Source organism: Heterocephalus glaber, unplaced genomic scaffold, assembly GCF_053883595.1.
Source record: "Heterocephalus glaber isolate CG9 unplaced genomic scaffold, H.glaber_assembly_v1.0 deba00001689, whole genome shotgun sequence".
Taxonomy (NCBI): domain Eukaryota; kingdom Metazoa; phylum Chordata; class Mammalia; order Rodentia; family Bathyergidae; genus Heterocephalus; species Heterocephalus glaber.
In genome coordinates this window covers 5345094-5371186 of record NW_028258414.1, presented here as the reverse complement: position 1 = coordinate 5371186, position 26093 = coordinate 5345094, and positions in this window count along the sequence as shown.

Below are 26093 nucleotides of genomic sequence, written 5' to 3'. Positions count from 1 at the left end.
CAAATATTTGACATTTTACAAGAATTAATATATTTTAGCTTCTTAGCTGTCTCTAAATGTGAAGCCCCATCTCATTCCTGACTATTCAGAATGGAGTGATACATGTAGATTTAGCTATCTCTTTCTTTAAAGGAAATTACTCACATAGATTCAGGAAATGATTACCATCGTACCCATCACAAGGCATGCTTGAGATTAATTTTTATTTTCCTGTGGTACATTAAACACACTGCAGATAGTTTTCTAAATGTCTCTGAAACAACGTACTATCTAGAAGAATACCGGTAATTATTCTGCTAATTATTCTGCTAACTTGGATTTACTTTTCATCCAAATTATAGTTTATGTAGAATAAACAGTTTAGAAGTCAGAATGTTTTTCTTTTGGTCAACAAGAAGAAATGTTTGGGTAACAATACCATGATTTTAAAAATCTTTTTAAAATGTTGTTATTGTGGGCCAGGTGTGGTGGTACATGATGGGAATCTGAGGCAGCAGGATTGAAAGATCCAACCCAGCCTGGGTAACTTAGTGAGACTGTCTCAAAATTTAAAATAAAAGAGGGGTAATGATGTAGCTCAGTGTCAAGGCACTGGGTTCAATCCCCAGTACCCCCTCCCAAATATTGTGAATCCTCAAAATTGTTTTATTAAATATGTGACTTTTCAATTTCTTTGGTCACTTGGGATTTTTTGTTTTGTTTGCTTGTTTTTGAGACAGGTTCTTGCTATGGAGTTCAGGCTGGCCTTGAACTCCCTAAGTAGTCCAGGCCTCAAACACACAGTGATCCTCCTGCCTCAGCATCCAGAGTGCTGGGATTACAGGCTTGCCCCACCACACCTGGCCCATCACTTGGGATTTCTTTATGTTTTATTTATGTTTATTTTTCCCCCCATTAACTTTATTGGTACATTTTAGGTATAAAATACAGTTACATTCATCATTGGGATCTTGTACCATTACATGAGTCTCTTGGTTCTTATTTTTCCCCCCTTCCCTTGCCCTCCCTTCACCCCTTCCACCCTTCCCTATTTGCAAAGACCTTGTTTCCATTTTTTCCCTCTTCTCATATTTTTTCCTTTCCCTTTTTTCCCTTCCCCTACCCCTCCCAATTCCCCTGCTCTTTTAGACCTTTTCTTCCTGTTGCACAATATCAGTTATACATTTTTTAAATTACAATATTAAGATCTAGGAGACATTACCACAGATTTTACAGAATTTAAAAGGATATAGAAAGCATATTACAAAAATCTTTTTAAAAATAAATTTGACAACTTCTAAGAAATACCTTAGAAGACAAATTAATGAAACTAACTCTGGAGGAAATATAAAATTGAATAGCACCTATTAAAGAAAGTATATTCCTAGCTTGAAAACCTACCTATATGACAACAGCAGGCTCATAAACATTTTAACTGATAAATTATATCAAACATTTAAAGCAGAAAAAAGAAGGAACACTTCTCCCCTCATTTTAGGAACTCAACATTGTGCTAATCCTAAAACTGGATAAAGATAATAGAAAAAAAAAGTATGAACATAGATAGAAATTTGTTTAACAAAACAAACTCTCAGAAGTCAGATCTGCCAGTATGTAGAAAGTGGTTTTGTTATAGGGATGGCAGTGTTGGTTCAGCATTGGAAGATCCACCCCCAAAAGTCATCATTTTAACAGAGGAAAGGAGAAAGCCATATGTTCCTGTCACTAGTTGGAGAAAGAGTATTGGACTAAATTCTACAGCTGTTCACGGCAAAAGCTATCAAGAGACTAGAAGTAGAACAGAACCTTCTCAACAGATCAAAGACATGTACTCCATACTTCCAACAAAATCTCCTTCTATGAATGGAGACGATACAATGCTTTCTCCCTAAAGTGGAGAACAAGGGCATATATGCCTACTCTTCATCTGTCCATTAGACTTTGAAACATAGATCTAAACCAAAATAGTCTGGCAATAAAATGACATAACTAGGATAGGATTGGCACGGCAGAAGCAAAATCTTTATATGTTGATGAAATGATCATCTACAGAGAAATCTCTAGGAGCCCCTAGAACTTGTACTTGAATTTAGCAGGATTAGAAAACATAAGGTATATATAAAAATTCAAGTCTGGGTATAGTTACTATAAATGAAGAACTGGATATTGAAATTTAAAAGTTATGTAGGAGGGCTGGGGATTTAGCTCAGTGGTTCTGCCACCTGCCTTGCACGCGTAAGGACCCGAGTTTGATCCCCGGTACCAAAACAAACAAAAAAAACAAAAAGTCATGTAGGAGTACAAAGGATCCAGAAAAGCCAAAAGCAAAAACAAAAACAGTGTTGGAAGAGGATTAGCACCCAATTGTAAGACTTCTTCTAAAGCTACAGTAATCAAGGCAGTGTTAGTGTAAGGAAAGACATATAGATCATTGGAATAAAACAGACAATCTAGAAATAGAACCACACATATATGGTCCACTGAGTTTTGAAAGATTATTTAACATTAGCATTTTATAGAATATAAACTCAATTCAAGAGCCGAGGAAGAGATAGTGTCTTCAGCAAACAGCACTAGAACACCTGGTATCCGTATATAAAAAATTAACCTCAACCCTTTTTTTTCCATACATGAAAATAACTTGAAGGGATCTATGAACCTAAATAAGAAAGCCTAAAAGTATAAAACTTTAAGAAGAAATTATAAGAGAAAATATTTATGAATTCAGGGTAGGCAAGAACTACCTAGGATACAAAAAACATGATGTATAAAAGAAAAAAATTGATAAATGAGATTCCATCAAAATTTAGAACTTTAAATGACATCATTAAAATGAAAAGTAGTCCTTAAACAGACCATATTTACAATGCATATAACCTATGAGCAGAATATATAAATAATTCTTAGAGCTCATTAATAGACAACCCAATTAAAGTGTAGACATAAGAAGATGATAAATAGCCAGTATAGCACAAGGAATGGTGTGCAATTCTAGAATCAGAAAAATACTAATCAGTACAATAATAAGATTGAATTATACACTCATTAGGGAGATGAAGTCAAAAGTTTTAAAAGCCTTGTCATGACTTTTTCTTTTTGTTGGATTCTTCCCCTTTGCATTTAATTTGTCACACCCAATGGATTCATTCTGCTGGGTTTCCTGGGGTTGTGATCCTCATTGTCTTTTCCTAGGGTATTGTCTAAAATTTTTTGGAGTGCTAGTTTGGTATTCATGAAGTTCCTGAGGTGCTCTTTATCATGAAAGTATCTTATTTCTCCATCAATTTTGAAAGATAGTTTTGCAGGGTACATCAATCTGGGTTTGAGGCTGTTTTCCTTCAGGGCTTGAAATACATCACTCCAAACTCTTCTTGCCTTGAGGGTTTGCATTGAGAAGTCTGCTGTGATTCTGATGGGCTTTCCTTTGTATGTGATTTGTTTCTTCTCTCTCACTGTATGTAGAATTTTATTCTTCTGTTGGATTTCTGGAATCCTAACTATTATATGCCTATGTGTAGATATTTTTTGATTAAGGCTAGCTGGAGTCCTATATGCCTCACTTATCTGTATGTCAAGTTCTTTTCCCCTCCTTGGGAAGTTTTCTGCCATCACTTCTGTGAACAGTTTTTTTTATGTCCTCTGCACTCTCTCCTGTTTCTTCATTGACTCCAATCAGTCTTATGTTATTCTTCTTTGCATCGTCTAGCAGCTGCTGGATTGATTTCTCATGTTCCCTTACATTTTTAAAGCAATTTTTCTTTTCCTCCTCACTAATTGCAATCTTTTCTTCTATATCTGAAATTCTATCCTCACATTGGTTCATTCTGCTGCACAGACTTTCGATGGAGTTTTTAATCTCTTGGAAATCTGTTTGCATCTGTTTTATGGATTCCATTTGTTTCCTGTGTTGGGATTCCATCATGTTCCTTAGCTCCTCTATTTTTTTTTATCTGTGTCCTCTCTAGATCTATTAATCATGTCTTGCACCATGAGCAAAATCTTTGCTGTTATCTGAGTAATTATTTCTGATTTCATTTTTCCCAGATCCTCTTTGGTTGCCAGTTCAGAGAGTCCAGGTGGTTGAGTATCAAATTGTTCCATCTCGTTTCCCTTTGGGGTTGCTGTAGGTGATCTGGAACTCTGTTTTTGAGGCTTGTTTATGTGTCTTCTCATTTCCACGGTGCGGGGGGGGAGTGCTTCTGGCACCCACGCTGCTCACCTTCTCTCCCCTAGGAGCTTGGGATGGCAGTGGGGGAGCTTCCTTCCGGGTGCTGGGACTGGCTCAGCTTCTCTGCCCTAGGAGCCTGGGATGGAGGCGGGGAGCTTCCTTCTGGGTGGTGGGAATGGCTGAGCTTCTCTGCCCTAGGAGCCTGGGATGGCAGCGGGGGAGCTTCCTTCTGGGTGCTGGGACTGGCTGAACTTCACTGCCCTAGGAGCCTGGGATGGAAGCAGGGAGCTTCCTTCCGGGTGCTCACTTGGGATTTTTTTAGACTGTTATATAAAAATATTTTTTGTGAAATGTTCTACAATATCAAAATATTGTGGAAATACTTTAAAAAGAAAAAAATGTTAATCTGCGATCATAGCCAATTTTTCTTATATCGCTAAAATATGAGGTGTGATCAAAATACAGTGAATATTTAATTTTTAAAATTTATTACACTAAAAGACACATTACCATTAATTCACCTCAAACACTCCTCCTCCCTTTGAACACACTTATCCCATCATTCTTTCCGCTTTCTGAAGCAGTTCCAAAAGTCCTCTCACGAGTGTCTTCACTTGCACTGTCATAGCTGCGCAGGTGTCCTGAATTGATTCAAAACGTTTACCTTTCATGGTCATTTTGACTTTGAGGAAGAGTCTGAAGTCACACGGTACCAGACCTAGTGAATGCAGTGAAGGAAGACACACAGCAGTGTTTTTATGAGCCTGCCTTTTGGTTGGATGACACTCAGTAGCAGCATTCACCCTATGTTTGATCATAATTTGTAAAACCAATCACAAAAGAGGACTTCCAGAACTGATTCAGAAAGTGACAAAAATGATGGGATAAGTGTGTTCAAAGCATGGGGAATATTCTGAGGGGGATTAATGGCAATGTGTCTTTTACTGTAATACTTTTCTGTTTTTTGGAGGCATGGTCTCACTGTGCAGTTCAGGCTGGCCTTGAAGTCAGGGCAATTCTCTTGCTTTAGCCCCCCCAGAGCTGGGATTACAGGCTTGGGATGCCCTGCCAAGCTCTTGTAAGACATTTTTAAAAATGTAAACATTCACTGTATATTTAAATCACGTCTAATATTCATTAAGATTGCCAACTTTGGCTCTGGAGGTTTTTTTTTTTTGGTACCCGGGATTGAACTTGGGTCCTTGCGCTTGCGTGGCAGGTGACAAAACCACTGAGCTAAATCCCTGGCCCTGGCTCTGGAGGTTTTAAAATTTATTTATAGATCCACAAAATTATTTTTCAGCTTTTTAAAGGGATCAAATCAACTTTAATTTTTAAAATAATGTATTTATTGCTATACAGAAAATATCATTCTAGGTCAACCTCAAATGAGATGGGTTTGTTCTAAACAAAATAAGATGACCAGGCTGTGTTGAAGTCATTATTGTATTTGTATTATATAAAGCAATTGATAAAAAATAATAAATGTTAGCAGATATGCTTAGATTATTTATTGATTGATTGATTTTTATTTACTTTGGTGGTACTGAAGATTATACTCAGACCCTTTACACTGAGCGACAGCCCTCATCCGTTTTTTATTTTTTGTTTTGGTACAGGATCTTGCTAAATTGCCTAGGTTAGGCTCAAACTTGCAATCATCCTGCCTCATCCTCCCAGAGTGCTGGGATTACAGGTATTCACCACTATGCCAGACTTACTTGGACATTTTTAATGTAATTTCAGGGAGGCAACTGGTGATTTGGGGTTTACTTCAAAGACAAAACAAATCATCCAGTACAATTGTTACTTGCCTATTTCTTTAAATCAATTTAGCAAGTGTTTGCTGAATTGGTACCAGGCAGGATCCAGTAGTTTCAAGGGCATTGTTTTAAAAGGTTTAAACAGTTTAGGCCAGTTGTGGTGAACCTATGACATGCATGGTATTTGTTTTTCTTCTAAGACAAAGGATGTTAATGAATGAGTTGTTTTTTCTTTTTTCTTATTTTTAAATTAAAATTTATTTTATTTTATCCCATTCCCCTGAGTTTTTTTTCTAAATGAACCTCAGTATTCAGGTTTAATTGCAGTACTGCCACATTGCAATAAATAAGTGGGTTTGGGGTTGTAGTTTGGTCACTCCTTTCTAACAGGTTCCACATCCGTGGTCTAGGCCCATTTAGGAGCAGCTGATAATGTCACTTTGTCACAATGTCATATGGCCACTGCTGTTATCGCTATACAATATTGTCATGTAAGATGTCTACAGTTAGATAACAGTCTAAATATCATCTACTGGGAAAATGCCCCCACTTGTGTAACAGCCTGTCTGTATTCACAAGAAAATATATTCCCACCCAGTCTGAAATTAATTATGGAATTATTGACTTTGTAGAATGATAGGAAGATGGAAACAATCCTCTCTGCAGAGACGGATATTCCCAGATTCCAGATGAGGCCCAGTGAAGAACCACCATGTGGCTGGGAGACTGGTAGGAGGGAGGCTTTCCGAGCACTGGGCATTCCTCTCTCGGAAGGGGCTTTCAGATGGAGACTCACCAGACCATTCAATCAAATTCACAGGCCCTGCTCCACAGCTCCAGATGTGCTAAGTCTCTTCCAGAGCCCCAGGTGGTGATCATGAAGCCAGTCCAGAGACCATGCTTGGAAATAGGGTGGAGGGCTCTGAGATGCACACCTGTGCCTGCTGAGCACCACCTCGTGGAGCTGATTCATCAGAATTCTGCTCATCTCTAAAGCACAGCCTGAAGAATTATAAAGCACAACCCAACCCTCTGTGGAGATGTTTGCGTTTCTCCATACTCAAAGCAAATATCACGTTTGATCAGAAGAGCTCTCTTGGACAGGGAACATCTGCTCACTATGCAACAGGGGGGGATCCACGTCAAACAACAGAGTTCCCCCTGCCATTCTGAGTTACGTGACATGTCCTGCAGGGTGTGCTGTGCTTCACCAGGCCCCCTTTCTGGCATTCTTTTTGGGTTCTAGGGATGTTTGGATTTGTGATGGCCAACAAAATATGCAGTAATAGTGCAGAGCCATCCTGGAGAAACAGATACAGCCAATGTGGGGATGAGAATTGTATGTTGGGCAGGAGCTCAAGGGCCTCTCAGGAAGTGGCTGGGGAAGTCCAGGGTAAAAAGCAGCAGAGAGTGAGGGATTGGTGAAGGATGACTTACTGGAGGATGAAAGGTTTTGAGGGATATGGCAGCAGGACGTGGATGGTCCAAGAAACTAGTCAGTGAGGCCTGAAACTTCAAAGATGGGAAGAGAAGTGAGGAGTGGCCACCAGGGTGCGATGTTGGGAACGTAAGAATCTCATTTGGGGTTCATGAGGCGATCTTACCAGTTCACCTGATTTCTCCACCAAGCAGCTTGCTCCACTATGAGCCTTTAGGATGGATAGTGAACCATTTATGAAGGGGAAAACTCCAAAGTTTGTATATATGTGTGCACTTACACAAGCTACCTGCTTTCTGTAGAGACTAGGAAACAGGCAGAACTATGGAAGGGACATGGGACAGCAGTTTCTCCTGGAAAGGGTTAGGGGGACCCAAATTTGTGACTAAGCTGTGGAAGAGCACTGGAGAGAAAAACTGTTCAGGATGGAACACTTTTTATTTGTTCTAAGATTCCAGGGAAGTGAGATGAGTCTAGAAGAAGCACTAGAATAACCCAATCACAAAGAACAGGGAAAGTGTCCACGGTCAGGAGAGCTAAGGGGCAGAGGACAAAGATGAGATGTTTGAGCAAGAGAGGCAGGGGCCTGGGCTCAGAAAGAAGCCAAGTTCTGCTTCTCGTTGAGGGATCTTAATGGGACACAATGTGGGTGAATGGGACACTTGGGTATCTTGCTCTATGTGCACTTCAGGGAAAAAATGGTTGGATGAATAGGTGTTATGATCAACGAAAACTTCAGTACAATATTAAGGACTTCTAGCAGACAGTGCTGGGTCATTTAATTAGATGTGTTTCCAATATCTAGCACTGTGCTAGGCACATGGAAATCTCTTGACACATGTCTAGAATGAATAAACAGGTGATGGGCGGTAGGTACTCAAGCCAAATGACCTACAGTATTATGTGAAACTAAATGTCTTGAACTCTGTGTACTGCAGATGTAGCAAGGCCATCCTGCATTGATGTTCCATATATATATATATATATATATTTGGGGGTTTTTTTGGTACTGGGGATCAAACTCAGGTCCTTGCGCTTGCGCAGCAGGTGGTGAAACCACTAAGCTAAATCCCTAGTCCCCCAATATATTTTTAATTGTAACACCTAGATTTACGGCATAGTCACTTGTGTGTCTGGTCTATCAGCCCAAGTTTCCTGATGGCTTGGTTCATGGGGAACCAAATCTTGTTCATCTTAAAGTCTGTAGTTCTTATAGTCATGCTTAGTACAAAGTACATGCTGAGCATGTCCTAGTGCTTAAGTGGCTGCAAGAATAAACATTGTGTAAACCCCCAAAAACTTTTGTATTGACTCAGTTCAGTGCCAACTAAGCCACACTTTCTGTGCCCTCAGAATGCACCAAATTCTTCCAGTAACTTATATGGCTACAGAAAAATGAGCTGGAAGATTCCAGAAAAAGAACAGCTGCCTGGCAGGCCATGCTGTTATTTGGAAGACAGTGAGCACCGCTTTAGGCTACAGTTATGGTTTACCAGATAACTGTGACATGGACCAGACACCACCAGTATGATCTCATGTTATCCCTGATGGTTTCTTGCCCATGTATCCTTGGTGTTTTGGGGGGAACAGACTGAAACCATTTCTCATTTCCACTAAACTGAAGCTGCTTGTTTCTTCACAAGAAGGGATGGCCTCCACATTGCCACAGACAGATGAAAGAGTGGCTCACAGCCTAAGGGGAATCTCTCCATTCCCATGTCTTGATACTGCTGGTTTTGAAGACAGGCCAAAGATATTGGTCTGGATTTAATTCTTCAATCAAGGACCTATTTGAGGGATCTTGTTTTCCACTTTTTCTACTGGTTCTACTCAAGCAGTCCTGTTGTAAGCAGTCATTTCCCATGGGGGCAATTTACTAAGGAGGAAAATGAAACTGAAGCAAGAATTAGGAAAGCTAGCTGTGGAGAGGGTAGCCATGTAGCCTCGGACCTGTTCCTGCACTGTTTTTTTTGGGGGGGGGGGGGTACCAGGGATCGAACTTGGGACCTTGAGCTTGCAAGGCAGGTGGCGGCACCACTGAGCTAAATCCCTGGCCCCCAGCACTTTTAACATCAGGATATTTTCACTTCTGAGTTCAACAAGTTGAGTCAAATAATTCAGAATTCCCCTTTAAGCATTCTGTCATTTCTCCACACATTGATACAAAGTATAATTGGTGCTGTTCTCATGGATTTATTTTTTCAGTCCTGGGATTGAACCCAGGGAACATTGAGCTGCATCTCCATCCGTTTTTCACATTTTATTTTGAGACAGAGTCTTGCTAAGTTGCCCAGGCTGGCTTCAAACTTGTTATCCTTCTGCCTCAGCCTCCCAAGTGCTGGGATTACAGGCATGTGCCACCGCATCTGGCTTGTTTGTGTGACCTTACAATTTCCTGCTTTGCACATGATGTCTTCCCTGGGCTAGAGAGTACAAGCAGGCTGGGGTGCAGCCTATACATTTTTGGGGTCCTGTGGTGTGCACCTTGAAGCACCCCTTGAGTACTAGTGGCTATCATCTGAGTCCTTCTCCACCCTTCTCAGTGACACCCATGATTGATGATGGGGGTTTGGGGGGACAGCACTAAAGGCCAAGGGGAAGCAACTCTGATGAGCACCTGCCTCCGGCCTCAGAGCTCCCCTTGGGATCTGAGGTCTTTGAGACCTTCAGCAAAGTCCACTTCTCCTCTGCTTATCTCACTATCCTACTCCTGCACAGGTGTGGCTCTGAGAACATTCCCCAGTCAACCACTGCATTCAAATCCTAGAGCCCTGGGCTCCATTTCCTGGCAACTGTGACTGTGCTCTTGTATGCCTTCCTGTCTCCTTGCACCTGCCTACCCCTGCCCCCATTAGGTGGGCTCAACAGGCCTGCACAAGGGAGGAGAGCATCCCATGCTGCAAGAAACCCTGCTCTTTGTCTCTAGAAAGGCGGAAACTAACAGCATTTCTGCCCAAGTCCAAGCCTCCACTGGCGAAGCCAAAAACCAAGAAACTGTTCTCCATTGCTGAGGCTGGTGAATACTTTGTTTCCACCCCTTCCTTCTTGGGTATATATCTAATTCCTGGCAGCAGCTAGAGTGGAGGGACTGACCCTAAATCACTAAGATCAACAGAATATATAAAAGTTGGCCAGTCTTCTTGTTCATCTAAAGCCAGAGAAAGCCCTTGGTTTTCAAACTGTTTCCTCTTCCCAGTGAAAACCAGGATGAAACTGATCACACTGTGAGAGTCTGGGATCCATCAGAGCAGAGCATATCAAGGTTTTGGGAAAGCTTGTTGCTGCCTTCCATAACAAAGGGAGATGGTGCTTTGGGCAACTTCTGGCTGCCTATGCTGTCTAATAACATTAACTTTGTTGCTGCACTTAGGAGTGTGTTGTGCCATTTTAATTACATTAATTCAGAATCAATAGGTGTGAAAACACAGACACACACACGCACATGCACACACATGGACATTTTACCTTGAGAGCCAACTGGCTGAGATTCCTGATCTCCTGTTAACACAAATCTTTCAAATGAATACTTGCTTCCATGATGCAATTTCATTTCCTCTCCACTGTACTTTCATTTCTTCAATAGCCCAGAGGAGCTGTGCTTGATTTCTTTCTTTTTTCTTTTGTTTTTTGGGGGTTTTTTTGCTTAATTTTTTTGCTCGGAATCTTAGACATTTGCTGTGATTTATAGAAATACAATCCTTTGAAATAATTAGGCAATGAACTGCAGATTCAGGGGCATATTTAAATAATTCAAACATTGTCTGATACCGCATAGTTCCAAAAGAAACGTACAGTCAACCCGAGAAAATTTCCTGCTGGAATTCTGCCAAAGAATAGCTGGCCATCCTGGGGAGGTCCATTATTATGGGACATTGCTATTTGTAAATTTAATAAACGACTCACATCTGTTTATAATATTATGGAAGTCTATGCAAAAAGTACTTTTTGCATAAAAACCCATTTTTAAAACCAGTGCTTGGTTTGCAGTGTTGGTCAGCATACAGAGGTGATATGTGTGTTTACACTTGTGCTCTGCCTCACGGTGAGATGGGGCTGACGCTCTGGAAGTCATCTAGTCCTCCCCATCACATCACGTACTACTGAGGCCCACGAGGTCGGATTCAAGGGGAGAGCACCCAGAGTGAGTGACAGAGTCAGGGCTCGGAGGGTGGCACAGCCCAAGCTTCCCCTTCTCCCTCCTTTTCTCTCTCCTCTCCCTTCCTCTCCCCCACCCCCTACTGAGCACTGAACCCAGGGCCTCTGCACTGAGCTACATTGCGCAACCCTTAAAAAAGTTTTTCTTTTAATTTTGAGACAGGGTCTAGCGAAGTCATTATTTTGCCCAGGCTGGGCTTGAACTTGTCATCTTCCTGCCTCAGCCTCAGCTGGGACTACAAGTGTGCACCAGCACATCAGACTTCCCTTCCTCCTCTTTTTATGGAATCAGATCACTAGTGCTGGCCAGTTGTGACACGGGCCCAGCGTCATTCGTCTGGACACAGTCTCTCTCACATTTTGTCTCTGTGGATGACTTCCTTCCTCCCTTCCATGTAGGACGCCATTCTGATATATTTAATGTGCATAGTTTGTATTTTTATATATTCCCCTCTTCTACCCTTGATACTGTGCTTTGAGATCCTGCCCCATCACGGTGTCGTGTTTGTCTGTGTGTGCGTGCGTGCACATTTAACCCATTGCCCTTGTGGTTGTCCAAGGCTGTGGCTTTCCCTACCGTGTCACTCTGACTTCCTGTCACTTCGTCCACCAGTGATTCTGTGACAGCCAGTCTGGGCTCACTTGCTCTCCTTCAAGCTAAAGTCACATGTGTTCCCTTAGAAACTTAGAAAGCAGAACAAGTCCAAGGAACATAAGCAATTTAGCAGTGGTTTTAGTAGCTTTCACCTCTAGATAAATTTCTGAAATGATTCAATATAATACAGGCATGAAGTGTGCAAAAGCTGATTTTATTCAGTGGAAATAGGCAGAGTGCTTTTAAAATATTTTGCTAGTACTACAGTTCTCAAGACAAAAATATTTTCATTGTTACAAAAATATTTTCATTGTTACAAAAAGAGAGAGAGAGAAAAAGAACTCAAGCAAAGAAAGGAAAGGAAAGAAATGTCAGAAATATGAGCGGGAGATTGAACCATTTTTTGAAGGATAATCTGGCAATACATATTCACACCCTTTGAACTAGTAGTTCTGTCTCAGGAATTTATCATAAGGCAATGACAAAGAGTAAGTACAAAGATTTACCCAAGAGCATTGACTGCAAAATTATTTATAATTGTGAAAAAGCTGGAATCAACCTCAACGTGCTACCATAAAGGATAAGTTGAACTATGATATATTCTGTTAATTAATTCATTCAGCACATGTTTATTGAGGTTTGGTTGTGTACTAGAAACTGGGGATACAGAGCATCAGAACAGATAAAGTCCCAACCTGGAAAACAGTGAGCCATTGAACCTGATGCTCTGGGAATACTCATAATAAATAAATTTTAAATCCCCACATTATCTTTATATGTCTAGTGTTTTATTTTTATATTTACAAACATAGAAAAATTATTCAAAAAGGTGGATTTATTTGAGACATATGTATTTTTTAGGCACAGTGCAGTGACTATAGATAATAACACCATACTGTGTACTTCAAAATGAATGAGAATAAATTTCAAAACATTTCAACCACAAAAATTGGATTTGCAACAATGAATATGCTAATAAGCTTGATTTAACCACCCTACACTGTATACATGTATCATAACATCACTTTATACCCCATAAATACATGCAATTATAATTTGTCAATTTACTACAACATTTTTTCATTTAAAAATTATAAATTGTTTAAAAAGAACAAAGGTTTTTTTTATAAGTTTAACACAAAATAACAGATATGATTTTTTCAAAACAATAATTCTTCCAGGCTGCATGCTGTCTGGGAAGAGCAAGGTGCACCCACAGAGTCAGTCAGGAGAACCAAGGCACTGTCCCTGGGACAGGCTGGCGCTGGCTCTGTCACTGCAGGTCAAGCCATCCTGGTGGGGAGCTGAGAGGGCTGAGCTCCAGCCAGGACATTGCATGGTTAAGATAAGCGCCCATCTGTTCATCTCAATTTCCTACCCACAAAGTTAAGGTGCTGGACTCGGGGGCCTTCTGACTGCCTTCCTGCTTTTTCCCTATGATAGTATTTCATATACTGTCATTTTTCTGTTTTTGCTAGTGCTGTGACATGTTTGTGCTTTTCAAATCTCTGAATGACTGAATTGGATCACTGCTCCACAAATCCAATTGTGAGTCTGTCAACTATGGAATTGACTGGGAATACACAATTGTTCATGCTGAGAACAGCCTTTAAGAGAGTCCAATCTGTCGGTCCCTAGGGCTTTCTCCTCCATGGTGGATGTGCTACGTGTAGGTAGTCAATTCTACCAGTCACACACAAAACAGTAGAAGGGTTTATATCCCATGCCCTCTTCCTATTATCAAGGCTTACTTCTAAAGTTAGTTTTCTTCTAAAACTAGATTTTAACATTTCTCCTTTCTTTTAGAACTAGTAAGTCAAATACTGCTTCAGAAAGCATACTGTTCTATGAGAACCAATGAAAACATTAGTATTCTCTTTCTTCATAATAGATTAAAGGAACTTTTTTGGCTGCCACTGGGTAATGATTAGACTTTTGATTATGATAAACATAGTCCCACTGTAGGAGACTCATAGTAAGAGACCCCATGTAGGAGTCACTGTGCAATTGAAATATCTAGTGGCAGTGTCTGTTTGGTGACAGCTTGTCAGTGTTATATTTCATTTGTTTCTTTGCTGTCTAACATAGTGTTTCTGAATATCCTTGTGACCATTCATAATTTTAAACAATGCAATATTTGATTACAAAATCTTGAGCATATCAACTCAGTTTTTCTGAAAGTGTAGCCTGTAGACCTTTGACAGCAGAAACACCAGGTTCATAAAAAACCCTAACTCCTCTCCTTCTGGGCCACCATATCACCACCCCTACCTCCACGGAACAGAGCTGCCTCCAGAGCAGAGGAGGTGAGCTTCGTGGGCGCCAGCAGCACACATCCCTCCTCCCCACCCCCACCCCCATTGAAATGAGAAGACACATAAACAAGTCTCAAAATGAGACTTCCAGATCACCTAAAGCACCCTCAAAGGGAAATGAGATGGAACAATCTGATACTCAACCACCTGAACTCCTTGAACTGGCAATAAAAGAGGATCTGGAAAAAATGAAATCAGAAATAATTTCCCAAATAACAGCAGAGATTGTGCCCATAGTACAAGACATGATTAATAAATCTAAAGAGGACACAGATAAAAAAATAGAGGAACAGAGGAACATGATGGAATCCCAACATAGGAAACAAATGGAATCCATAAAACAGATGCAAACAGATTTCCAGGAGATTGAAAACTCCATTGAAAGTTTACACAGGAGAATGAGCCAATGTGAGGGCAGAATTTCAGATATAGAAGATAAGACTGCAATTAGTGACCAGGAAAAGAAAAATTTCTTCAAAATAGTAAGGGACCATGAGAAATCAATCCAGCAGCTGCTAGACGATGCAAAGAAGAATAACATAAGACTGATTGGAGTCAATGAAGAAACAGGAGAGAGTGCAGATGATTTTAAAAAACTGTTCACAGAAGTGATGGCAGAAAACTTCCCAAGGAGGGGAAAAGAACTTGACATACAGGTCAGCGTGGCATATAGGACTCCAACTAGCCTTGATTTAAAAAATCTACACATAGACATATAATAGTTAAGATTCCAGAAACCCAACAGAAGAACAAAATTCTACAAACAGTGAAAGAAAAGAAACAAATCACGTACAAAGGAAAGCCCACCAGATCACAGCAGACTTCTCAACGAAAACCCTCAAGGCAAGAAGAACTTGGAGTGATGTATTTCAAGCCCTAAAGGAAAACAGCCTCAAACCCTCCAACCCAAATGTACCCTGCAAAACTATCTTTCAAAATGGATGGAGAAATAAGATACTTTCATGACAAAGAGCACCTTAGGAATTCATGAATACCAAACCAGCACTCCAAAAAAGTTTAGACAATATCCTAGGAAAAGACAATGAGGATCACAACCCCAGGAAGCCCAGCAGAATGAATCCGTAGGGCACAAAAAGAAATTAAATGCAAAGGGGGAGAATCCAACAAAAAGAAAAAGTCATGCCAATGATAAGTCAATATGTATCAGTTATGACCATCAATGTTAATGGTCTCAATTCACCAATCAAAAGAAATAGACTGGCAGAATGGGTCAAGAAGCAAAATCCAACAATATGCTGCATACAAGAAACACACTTCATTCAAAAGGAAACTCATAGACTGAAAGTTAAAGGGTGGAAAACAATACTGCATGCAACAGGAACCCGAAAAAAAGCAGGAGTAGCTATTCTCTTTGCAGAACAAGTGGATTTCAAACCCACAGTGATTAAGAGAGACAAAGAAGGCTACTACATCCTTATAAAGGGAACAATACAAGAGGAAGAGATGACAATCATAAATATATATGCACAAAACACTAGTGCACCCAATTATATAAAACAAATACTAAAGGACATTAAAAATCAAATGAACAGACATTTCTCAGACAAAGAAGTAGAAATAGCAAATAAATACATGAAAAAATGTTCAACATCACTGGTCACTCAAGAGATGCAAATGAAAACAATACTGAGATTCCACCTCACTCCAGAAAGAGTGGCTACTATCATGAAATCAACCAATAATAAACGCTGGCGGGGCTGTGGGGAAAGAGGAACCCTCCTCCACTGCTGGTGGGAGTGTAGACTGGAGCAACCACTGTGGAAATCAGTATGGAGATACCTCAAAGAACTAGGATTGGAAATCCCATTTGACCCCACTATTCCCCTGCTGGGTTCTTCCCCAAAGAATTAAAAGAATCATACCACAGTGATATATGTGCACCCATGTTCATAGCAGCACAGTTTGTGATAGCTAAAACTTGGAAACAGCCCAAATGCCCATCAACTGGAGACTGGATAAAGAAAATGTGGGTTTTTTAAAAAAATAAAATGGAGTACTACTCAGCCTTAAAAAATGAGAAATTAAGAGACATTTATAGCTAAATGGATGCATATTAAGGCAATACTCTTAAGTGAAATAAATAGCACACACATGTATAAATACCGAATAGTTTCTCTGGTGTGAGAAACTGAAAGTGTAAATAAGGACTAAAATGTATAATAGGTAATGTGAAATAGGAAGAAAAAGGACAAAGGGGAAGGAAGTGGGAGGGGTAGGGGAAAGGAAAGAGGGGAATGGAATTAATATGAGAAAATGGAAAAATAGGAGCAAAATCATAAATAGGAAGGGATGGAGAGGTTGAAGGGAGGGCTGGGCAAGGGTGAAAAATAAGAACCAAGAGAGACTATGTAAAGGTGCAAATTTCCAATGATGAATGTCATTATATTGTATACCTAAAATGTACCAATGATTAGAATGAATAATCAATAATGCAAAATAGGAAGAAAAGGCCCAAAGGGGTAGGGGTAGTAGGAGGAGCAGGGGAAAGGAAAGAAGGGAAAGGAAAAATGTTGAGAAATGAAAAAAATGGAAATAAAGTCTTTGTAAATAGGGAAGGGTGGAGGGGTGAAGGGAGGGCTAGGAATGGGGAAGAAATAAGAACCAAGATGCATTATGTAAAGGTACAATTCCCAATGAGAAATATAATTGTGTTGTATACCTAAAATGTACCAATAAAAGAATTTAACAACAAAAAAAGAACTAATACAATTGTAGTGGGGGACCTCAATTCTCCTCTGTCACAAATAGATAGATCAACGAGACAAAAAAATAAGCAACGAAATACTAGAGCTCAATCAAATTCTTGAACAAATGAACTTAACAAATGTTTACAGAGTGTTCCACCCCACAAAATCAGAATACACATCCTTTTCAGCTGCACAGGGGTCGTTCTCCAAAATAGACCACATATTCACTCATAGAATATGTTTCAGTAAGTGCAAAGGAACTGAAGTTATCCCCTGTATATTATCAGACTATAGTGCTATGAAATTGGAGATCAATAGCAAAAGAAATCACAAGAATTTTCATAAATACATGGAAATTGAACAACACACTTTTGAATAACCATTGGGTCACAGAGGAAATTAAAGAAGAAATCACACAGCTCTTACAAATAAATGACAATGACAATACAACATATCAGAATCTATGGGACACAATGAAAGCAGTCTTACAAGGGAAATTCATAGTAGTGAATACTCATATAAGGAAAGCAGAGCGAGCCCAATTAAACAGCCTGATGTTGAACCTCTAGCTTCTAGAAAAAGAAGAGCAGGACAAACCCAAAGCTCATACAAGGGAGGAAATTATAAAGATCAGAGCAGAAATCAATGCAATGGAGACTAAGAGAACGATGCAAAAAATTAATGAAGCGAAGAGTTGGTTCTTCAAAAGAATCAACAAAATTGACAAACCCTTAGCCAACCTTATCAGAAAAAGGAAAGAAAAGGACCAAATCCATGCAATGAGGAATGAAAATGATGAAATGACAACGGACCCAGCAGAAATCCAGATGATCATCAATACCTACTTCAAGACGCCAATAAGATGGAAAACATAGAAGAAATGGACAGATTCCTAGACCCGTATGAATTACCAAAGTTGAACGAAGATGACCTAAAAATTCTAAATGACCCAATATTAATCAATGAAGTTGAAAACATAATTAAAAACTAACCAGCTAAGAAAATCGTGTGTCCTGCTGGCTTTACTGCTGAATTCTACAAGACATTTAGAGAGGAACTACTGCCACTATTGTTTAAACTCTTCAATGAAATTGAAAGGGAAGCAATACTCCTGAATTCATTCCTGGAAGCAAGCATCACCTTGATCCCCAAAGCAAAGACCCAACCAGAAAAGAGAACTATAGGCCAATCTCACTAATGAACATAGATGCAAAAATCCTTAATAAAATACTGGCAAATAGAATGCAGAAGATCATCAAGAAGATCATACACCCTGACCACGTGGGATTTATCCCAGAGATGCAGGAATGGTTCAACATACACAAATCAATCAATGTAATACACTGTATCAATAGAGTCAAGGACAAAAAACATATGATCATCTCAATAGATCCAGAAAGGGCCGGGGATTTAGCTCAGTGGTTCTGCCGCCTGCCTCAATAGATGTAGAAAAAGCATTCAACAAAATCCAGCATGCATTCATGATAAAAACCCTACAAAAAACTGGAGCAGATGGTCTCTACCTAAATCTGATAAAAGCCATCTATGAAAAACCAACAGCCAATATCATACTAAATGGTCAAAAACTGAAATCCTTCACACTAAAATCAGGAACAAGGCAAGGATGTCCACGATCACCTCTCCTGTTCAATATAGTTTTGGAAACATTAGCCACAGCAATTAAGCAAGAGAAAGAAATAAATGGAATAAAGATAGGAAATGAAGAAGTCTCATTGTCATTATTTGCAGATGACATGATACTGTATAAGAAGACCCCAAGAACTCCACCAAAAGTCTTCTAGACTTAATAACCAAATTCAGTAGAGTAGCTGGATACAATGTCAACACACAAAAATCAATAGCTTTCCTCTCCACAAACAACAGACTCAATGAGAGAGAAATAGGGCACACAATTTCTTTTACAATAGGATCCAAAAACTGAAATACCTAGGAAGCAACCTAACAAAAGAAATCATAGACCTTTTCTCTGAAAACTATAGCACTCTGAAAAGAGAGATTAAAGACAACGTCAGAAAATGGAAAGACATCCCTTGCTGCTGGGTAGGAAGACTCAACATAGTGAAAATGGCCATACTTCCAAAACTGCTATACAGACTCATTGCAATCCCAATTAAAATCCCAGCAGCATACTTCACAAACCTTGAGAAAACAATCCAAAAATTCATTTGGAACAAGAAGAGACCTAGAATAGCAAAAGCAATTCTAGGCAACAGGTATTTGGCAGGGGGTATCAGAACCCCCCACCTGCAACTCTACTACAAAGCTACTGTGATAAAAACAGCATGGTACTGGCAAAGAAACAGACCTGAGGACCAGTGGAACAGATTAGAAGATGCAGAAACAACTCCAGACACACTCAGCCACCTCATCTTTGACAAAGGAGCCAAACACCCTGACTTGAGGAAATACAGCCTCTTTAATAAATGGTGCTGGACCTCATCTTTGACAAAGAAGCCAACCACCATCATTGGAGGAAAAATAGCCTATTTAATAAATGGTGTTGGAAAAACTGGATTTCAACCTGCCAAAGATTAAAACTAGGCCCATACCTATCACCATGCACTAAACTAAGATGGAAGTGGATTAAAGATCTAAATATTAAAACAGAAACACTAAACTTGCTGGACGATAAGTTAGGTAGAACTCTTGAAGACATTGACATAGGAAAAGACTTTATGAAGAAAACCTCAGTAGCATGGGAACTAGCACAAAGAATCAACAAGTGGGATCTCAACTTATGAAAAAGCTTCTGCACTGCAAAAGAAACCACCAACAGAGCTAACAGACAACCTACACTGTGGGAAAAAATTTTTAGTAGCTGTACCTCAGACAAAGGACTACTATCTAGAATCTACAAAGAAAGGAAAAAAATCAGACCCTCCAAATTCAAAGACCCAGTTCAAAAGTGGGGATCTGAAATGAACAGACATTTCTCAGACAAAGAAGTAGAAATAGAAAAGAAACATATGAAAAAATGTTCAATATCACTGGTCATTCGAGAGATGCAAATGAAAACAATACTGAGATTCCACCTCACCCCAGCAAGAATGGCTGCTATCATGAAATCAACCAATAACAAATGCTGGCGGGGCTGTTGGGAAAGAGGAACCCTGCTCCACTGCTGGTGGGAGTGTAGACTGGTGCAACCACTGTGGAAATCAGTATGGAGATACCTCAAAGAACTAGGACTGGAAGTCCCATTTCACCCCGCTATTCCACTGCTGGGGATCTTCCCCAAAGAATTAAAAGAATCATACCACAGTGATATATGTGCACCCATGTTCATAGCAGCACAATTTGTAATAGCTAAAACTTGGAAGCAGCTCAATTGCCCATCAACTGGAGACTGGATAAAGAAAACATGGTTTTAAAAAATAAAATGGTGTACTACTCAGCCATAAAAATGAGAAATTAGAGAAATTTATAGCTAAATGGATGCACATTGAGGCAATACTCTTAAGTGAAATAAATAGGACACACATGTATAAGTACCGAATAGTTTCTCTAGTGTGAGAAACTGAAAGTGTAAATAAGGACTAAAAGGTATAACAGATAATGTGAAATAGGAAGAAAAGGGGCAAAGTGGAAGGGGAAGTGGGAGGGGTAGGGGAAAGGAAAGAAGGGAATGGGATTAATATGAGAAAATGGAAAAATAGGAACATAATCTATGTAAATAGGGAGGGATTGAGGGGTTGAAGGGGGGGTGGCAGGGGAATGGGAAAAAAATAAGAACCAAGAGAGATTATGTAAAGGTGCAAATTTCCAATGACGAATGTCATTATATTGTATCCCTAAAATGTACCAATAAAATTAATTTAAAAAAAACCACACTCTGCTTCTAAAAAACCCCCAAAACCCAAAAAACACTAACTCCTGTGCTCAATTCCACACCAGCCATGCCACAGGGGGCTGAGGGCTTGTGATCCAAATTTTGGACAAATTTCCCTCTTCTAAGTGATTTTTATATGCTTTAAAATTGGACACCCTTCCTCAAATGTTTTGTCTTCTCATTCACAATCTCACTTTCCATTTGTCCATCATAATTCCCCGGGTTGATCCTTGCAACAGTTTCTACAATTAATCCTGCCCTCCTTCCTCCTGAAAACTGACTATTCATATTCTGTGTGCAGGCACATGCTCACGCACAAATGTGCATATCTAGTTCATCCAGGCAGATCCCATGAATATTCTCATTGCAAACCACTTTCCTTCACTATGCAGACTTTTTTTTTTTTTTTTTTTGAGATAGTGTCTCCCTATGTAGCTCAGCCTGGGCTTGAACTCACTATGTAGCCCAAGCTGGCCTTGAACTCCTGCCTCAAAGACACTCAGCTCTTTGGGCTTTTTATTTTTTAACACTAAGTTCTTTACAAAGACAAGGTAAACTTTATTCTACTATAGAATCTAGAATTAGAGTATCTTCTTTATACTGATTAAACTTTTCTTCTTCTATATCAAGTAAGAGTAATATTAGTAAAGGTTCCCACTGTTGAACGGAGAACCCAGATTAAAGAACAGGTGTGTTTAACCAGCTCACCACAAGAGGGAGGTGGTGAGGGAATAAGAGAGGATCAAAGCAACTTCCAGCCACTGGCTGTGAACAAGCACCTGACTGTAGGAGGTGGCAACATGTGAAGAGCTGCAGAAGGAAGATTTGTTCCCTGGGCCTGGTAGGGCCACTCAGGGAGAGGGGATACCCCAAAGGAATAAAGGCCAGAGTGATTACACCTTTCTTTGGAAGCCTGCATTTTTTTCACCTATGCCTGTGGTCAATGCAAAGTTTATCACGTACTTTCATTAAAAATTGGTCAGTAGGGCCAGGGATGTAGCTCAGTGGTAACGCACCTGCCTGGCAAGCATAAGGTCCCAAGTTCGATTCCCAGTACCAAAAAAAAAAATTGGTCAATAAAGTATCCAGTCTGATTTATTTTCTTTCCACAGGAGAATTTTTTTTGCGGGGGTGGGTGGGTACTGGGGATCAAACTCGGGACCTTGCACTTGCTGGGCAGGCGGCAGAGCCACTGAGCTAAATCCCTGGCCCTTCCATAGGAGAATTTAACAAAATCTTAGGAATATTAATCAAAGCTGGGTCTTTCATACTTAGTAATACCTAGTTCATTTTGTTACTGGGACAGATGTGTGTGTGCATATGTGATGCTGGGGGTCTTGTGCATGCTAGGCAAGTTCTTTGCCATGAGCTCCCCATCCCCAGCCCCTAGAACAGATTTCTGATATAGAAAACTGCTCTTTGTTCACCTGAGATCTTAGTGATGTGTTCCATTCTTTGATTTTATCACATTTTTAATCACAAAGAAGTTATGGGCATTTCTTGATGAAGAGTACTGAACTCTTCATTTATAATCCTTTTGTATATGTTTGTAAAGAACCATTAGAGAAACCTAAAGCAATATAGAACAGATAAACAAGATCCTACATTGGGTGAAATTCACACGTAATGAAACTACTCCAGCACCTAGCATCAGGAAACTGACTTGAAAATCCTCTCCACCCCCTGAAAATGTCACTTTTCCTTCCTGTGCCTCAGTTCCTTAACTGAAAAATGAAATTATAACATCTACCTAACAGAGATGTTATGAGAATTTAATAAAATGGCATATGGGAGCATGCCTGCCATGTTCCCCACACATGGTTATTGGATTAAACTGTGGTCATTGAATCAGTGCCTCTATTTTTTTTCATAGAGTTTCAAATCATTTAAAAAATTTTTTCATCAAATAGTTATTTACAGTGGGCCATTCACCCAACTGGTTCCAGTGCTTGTCCCTATGGAGTTTACCATTAAGAGACTCAAATATAGACTAGTGGGCAGGTATCTGTAATAAAGAATGCCAAGGGCTATAATGTGAGGAGAATTTTTATGCTTATATTTTATTCACTCCAAATCTGCAGCTACATAGCTTTCCCTAACCCAGGACAAGGATGTGCTGGGCAGCCCCCGGGCAGGACTGTGTCACTTGACAGATTCAGCATTGAGAGCGACTCAGCCCAGAAACGGTAGAAGGGCCATACCTCACCCACCAGATTGCCACTGCCAATTTTTTCCCTCATGAGTCTTTTGGGGACTAGGGCCCCCAAGATCATGGACTTTTTTTTTTTTGCAGTGCTGGGGATTTTACACCAAGATCTCACACATGCTAGGCAAGTGCTCTACCCAGCCCCCTCTATTTTTTCAAATTCATTTTTATTTAGATATAACTTTTTTCAATTTTTTATTAGTATATGTTTACAATATACATTAAATACATTCATCTTGGGGGAATTGGTACATAGACACATTGTATCTTGATTCTTTTTATTTCCCCTCCCCTCTTCCCTTTCCTGTCTCCCCGGTCCTCAGATCCCAAAGTCTATCTCCCTGTTTCCTATCATCTATCCTTTATTTTTCCCTTTAAATTATTTATACTTTGGATTTCTCATGTAAGAGAAACCATGTGATGCATGTGTAAATGCCAAATAGTTTCTCTGGTATAAAAAACTAAAAGTGTAATTATGGTCCAAAATATATAATTGATATTGTGAAATAGGAAAAAAAGGTCTAAAGGGGTAGGGGAAGTGGGAGGGGTAGGGGAAAGGAAGGAAGGGAAAAGAAAAAATACGAGAAAAGGAAAAAATGGAAACAAAGTCTTTGTAAATAGGGAGGGGTGGGCAGGGGAATGGGGGAAAAAGAAGAACCAAGATACACCATGTACAGGTACAAGATCCCAATGATGACTGTAACTAGATTGTATACCTAAAATGTACTGATAAACTTAATGAAAAGAAAAAAGAGAAACCATGTGATATTTAACTTTCTGGATCTGATTTATTTCACTCAGGATTATGGACTCAACGTTTCCTACAAATCTGAGGTATAATTTATACCTCATAATATTAACTCATTTTAAGCATATGATTTGATCACTTTGAGTAAATTTACGGACTTGTGCCTTATCACCACAATATTTTTAGAACATTTTCCAGCACCCTGAAGAAACCTCAGGTCTATTTGGAGTCACTCCCTGCCTTCATCTCAGCCCCTGGCAAGCACAAACCTATTTTTTGCCTTTTTAAAGCATTTCATACTAATGAAATGAAACAATGTGTGGTTTCTCCGGTTTGGTTTCTTTCATTTGACAGAACGTGTGAGTGGTGTTATAGCTCATATCAGCACTTCCTGTTGATAAATTGTATGCCATTGGCCGGGCATCCCTATGTTACCCCCTCACTCTCTAGTGGACGTTCAAATTGGTTCTGCTCTTTGCTGATTATCCTTGATTTCGTTGGACTCTTCTAGGTATGGACCAGATCTCTAACAGTTTTCCTTGTTCTTGCCCCAAGTACAAAAATACTATGAAATTAGAGCCATTAGCAGCACTCAAGGCAATGTGGATTTCTTTCTCTTCCTTTGTTTGTCATCTTTCTGCTTGTTCTCTATCTTTCTCCTGCCTCACTGAGTTCTCTCCTAGTAAACAAATAGTGTGGCATGCTGATGAGAGGCTTAAGTGACAAGCCAGAATGCCTGTGTGTGAGTCTGGGTTTAAGTCTGCTGTTAACTAGACCCTCTCTAAGGCTTACTTCACACGAGAGAAAGACAAGAACAATTATATCCTATTCTTTTAGCAGAATCATTCCCTAAAACAAAAGTGGACCTGAAATCCTGTTACATGAAAGAAGATACTGGCTGTCACTATGTTTAGGGTGGCAGGGGGCTGTATGGGGACCCTGATGGCTCTGTCCCTGCACTAGTCTAGAGTACTTAATCCAGAACTCCCTGGCTTAGTGCTGATCTAAGAATCTGTAACAGTGGTTTCAAAACTTCAGCTATCCCTGGTCCTTTTCTGACATATTCATATGGAAGGGACCCTGGCTGGTGGCCAAAGAACTAGAACTTAGAATCAGACAACCTGGCCTTTTTACTTGTATGATCCTGAGCAGAGTATTTCACTTGCATCTTAAGTTTTCTTGGCTATACATCAGAAGTGGTAATACACACAGTGATAACACATGATGTGCATGTTTAACACAGGAATGCAGGGCTCTGGCTTGTGGAGGAGGAATTTAGTTAGGGCTGGACTTGCTTCTGAGTGACCTCAGCTCTGTCCTCTCCCTTCTCCTGCCCTGTGCTTTGGGCCAGGTCTCTGACTCCCTACAGTCTGCTCTGACAGGTGCTCTTTTCTATTGGCTTCTACTAATAGGGGGTACTGGAGGGGGGCAGTCCAGGGCAGGAAGAAGGGAGAAGCTCATCGGCTTGTCTCATTGTCGTTTGTTTGGGGGGGGGGCACACCAGGGATTGAACTCGGGACCTTGTGCTTTTGAGGCAGGCGCTGGAACCACTGAGCTAAATCCCTGGCACTGTCTTGTTGTCTTTTATTGGCTTCTCAACCTTCTTCCTTTGAGCGTTCCTATCACCTGTGGAATCAAGCGCCTGTATTAAAGCCCCTCTGTTTGAATTCCGGGAATGCTTTCTGGGTTGGAGGCTGATTGATGCAATTAAACACTTGGGAAAAAAGGAGGAAAGAATGAAAACTGAACAGGTTGGGCAGATCCACCAGCCACACCTCTTAATGCCTGGGATGAGGGGCAGGTGGGAGAGAGGAGGCCCTTCATAAGTCTCAGATCTTACTGTGACTTACTGGGCTTAAAGTTGGGGAGCTTTTGGGTATACCCTGACCTCTAAAGGCAGGCAAACTTACACAAAGCCTTGTGACTATAGACCCTAGCCATCCATGCAATTTAAAGCTTTTTTGAGAACCACAGAACATAGGAAGATTGGATAAAATAATATGAGTGAAAGATGTTACAAACTGCAAATTTTCAAATAAATGTGGGGCATTATTATTATTACTTATACTGTATTCTAAAGTGTTATGGCTTGTGGCTAGATGTTCCCCCAAAGCCCCATGCAATGATAGGTGGAGCTTTTTGGAGGTGGCTGGATCTAGAATGTGTGA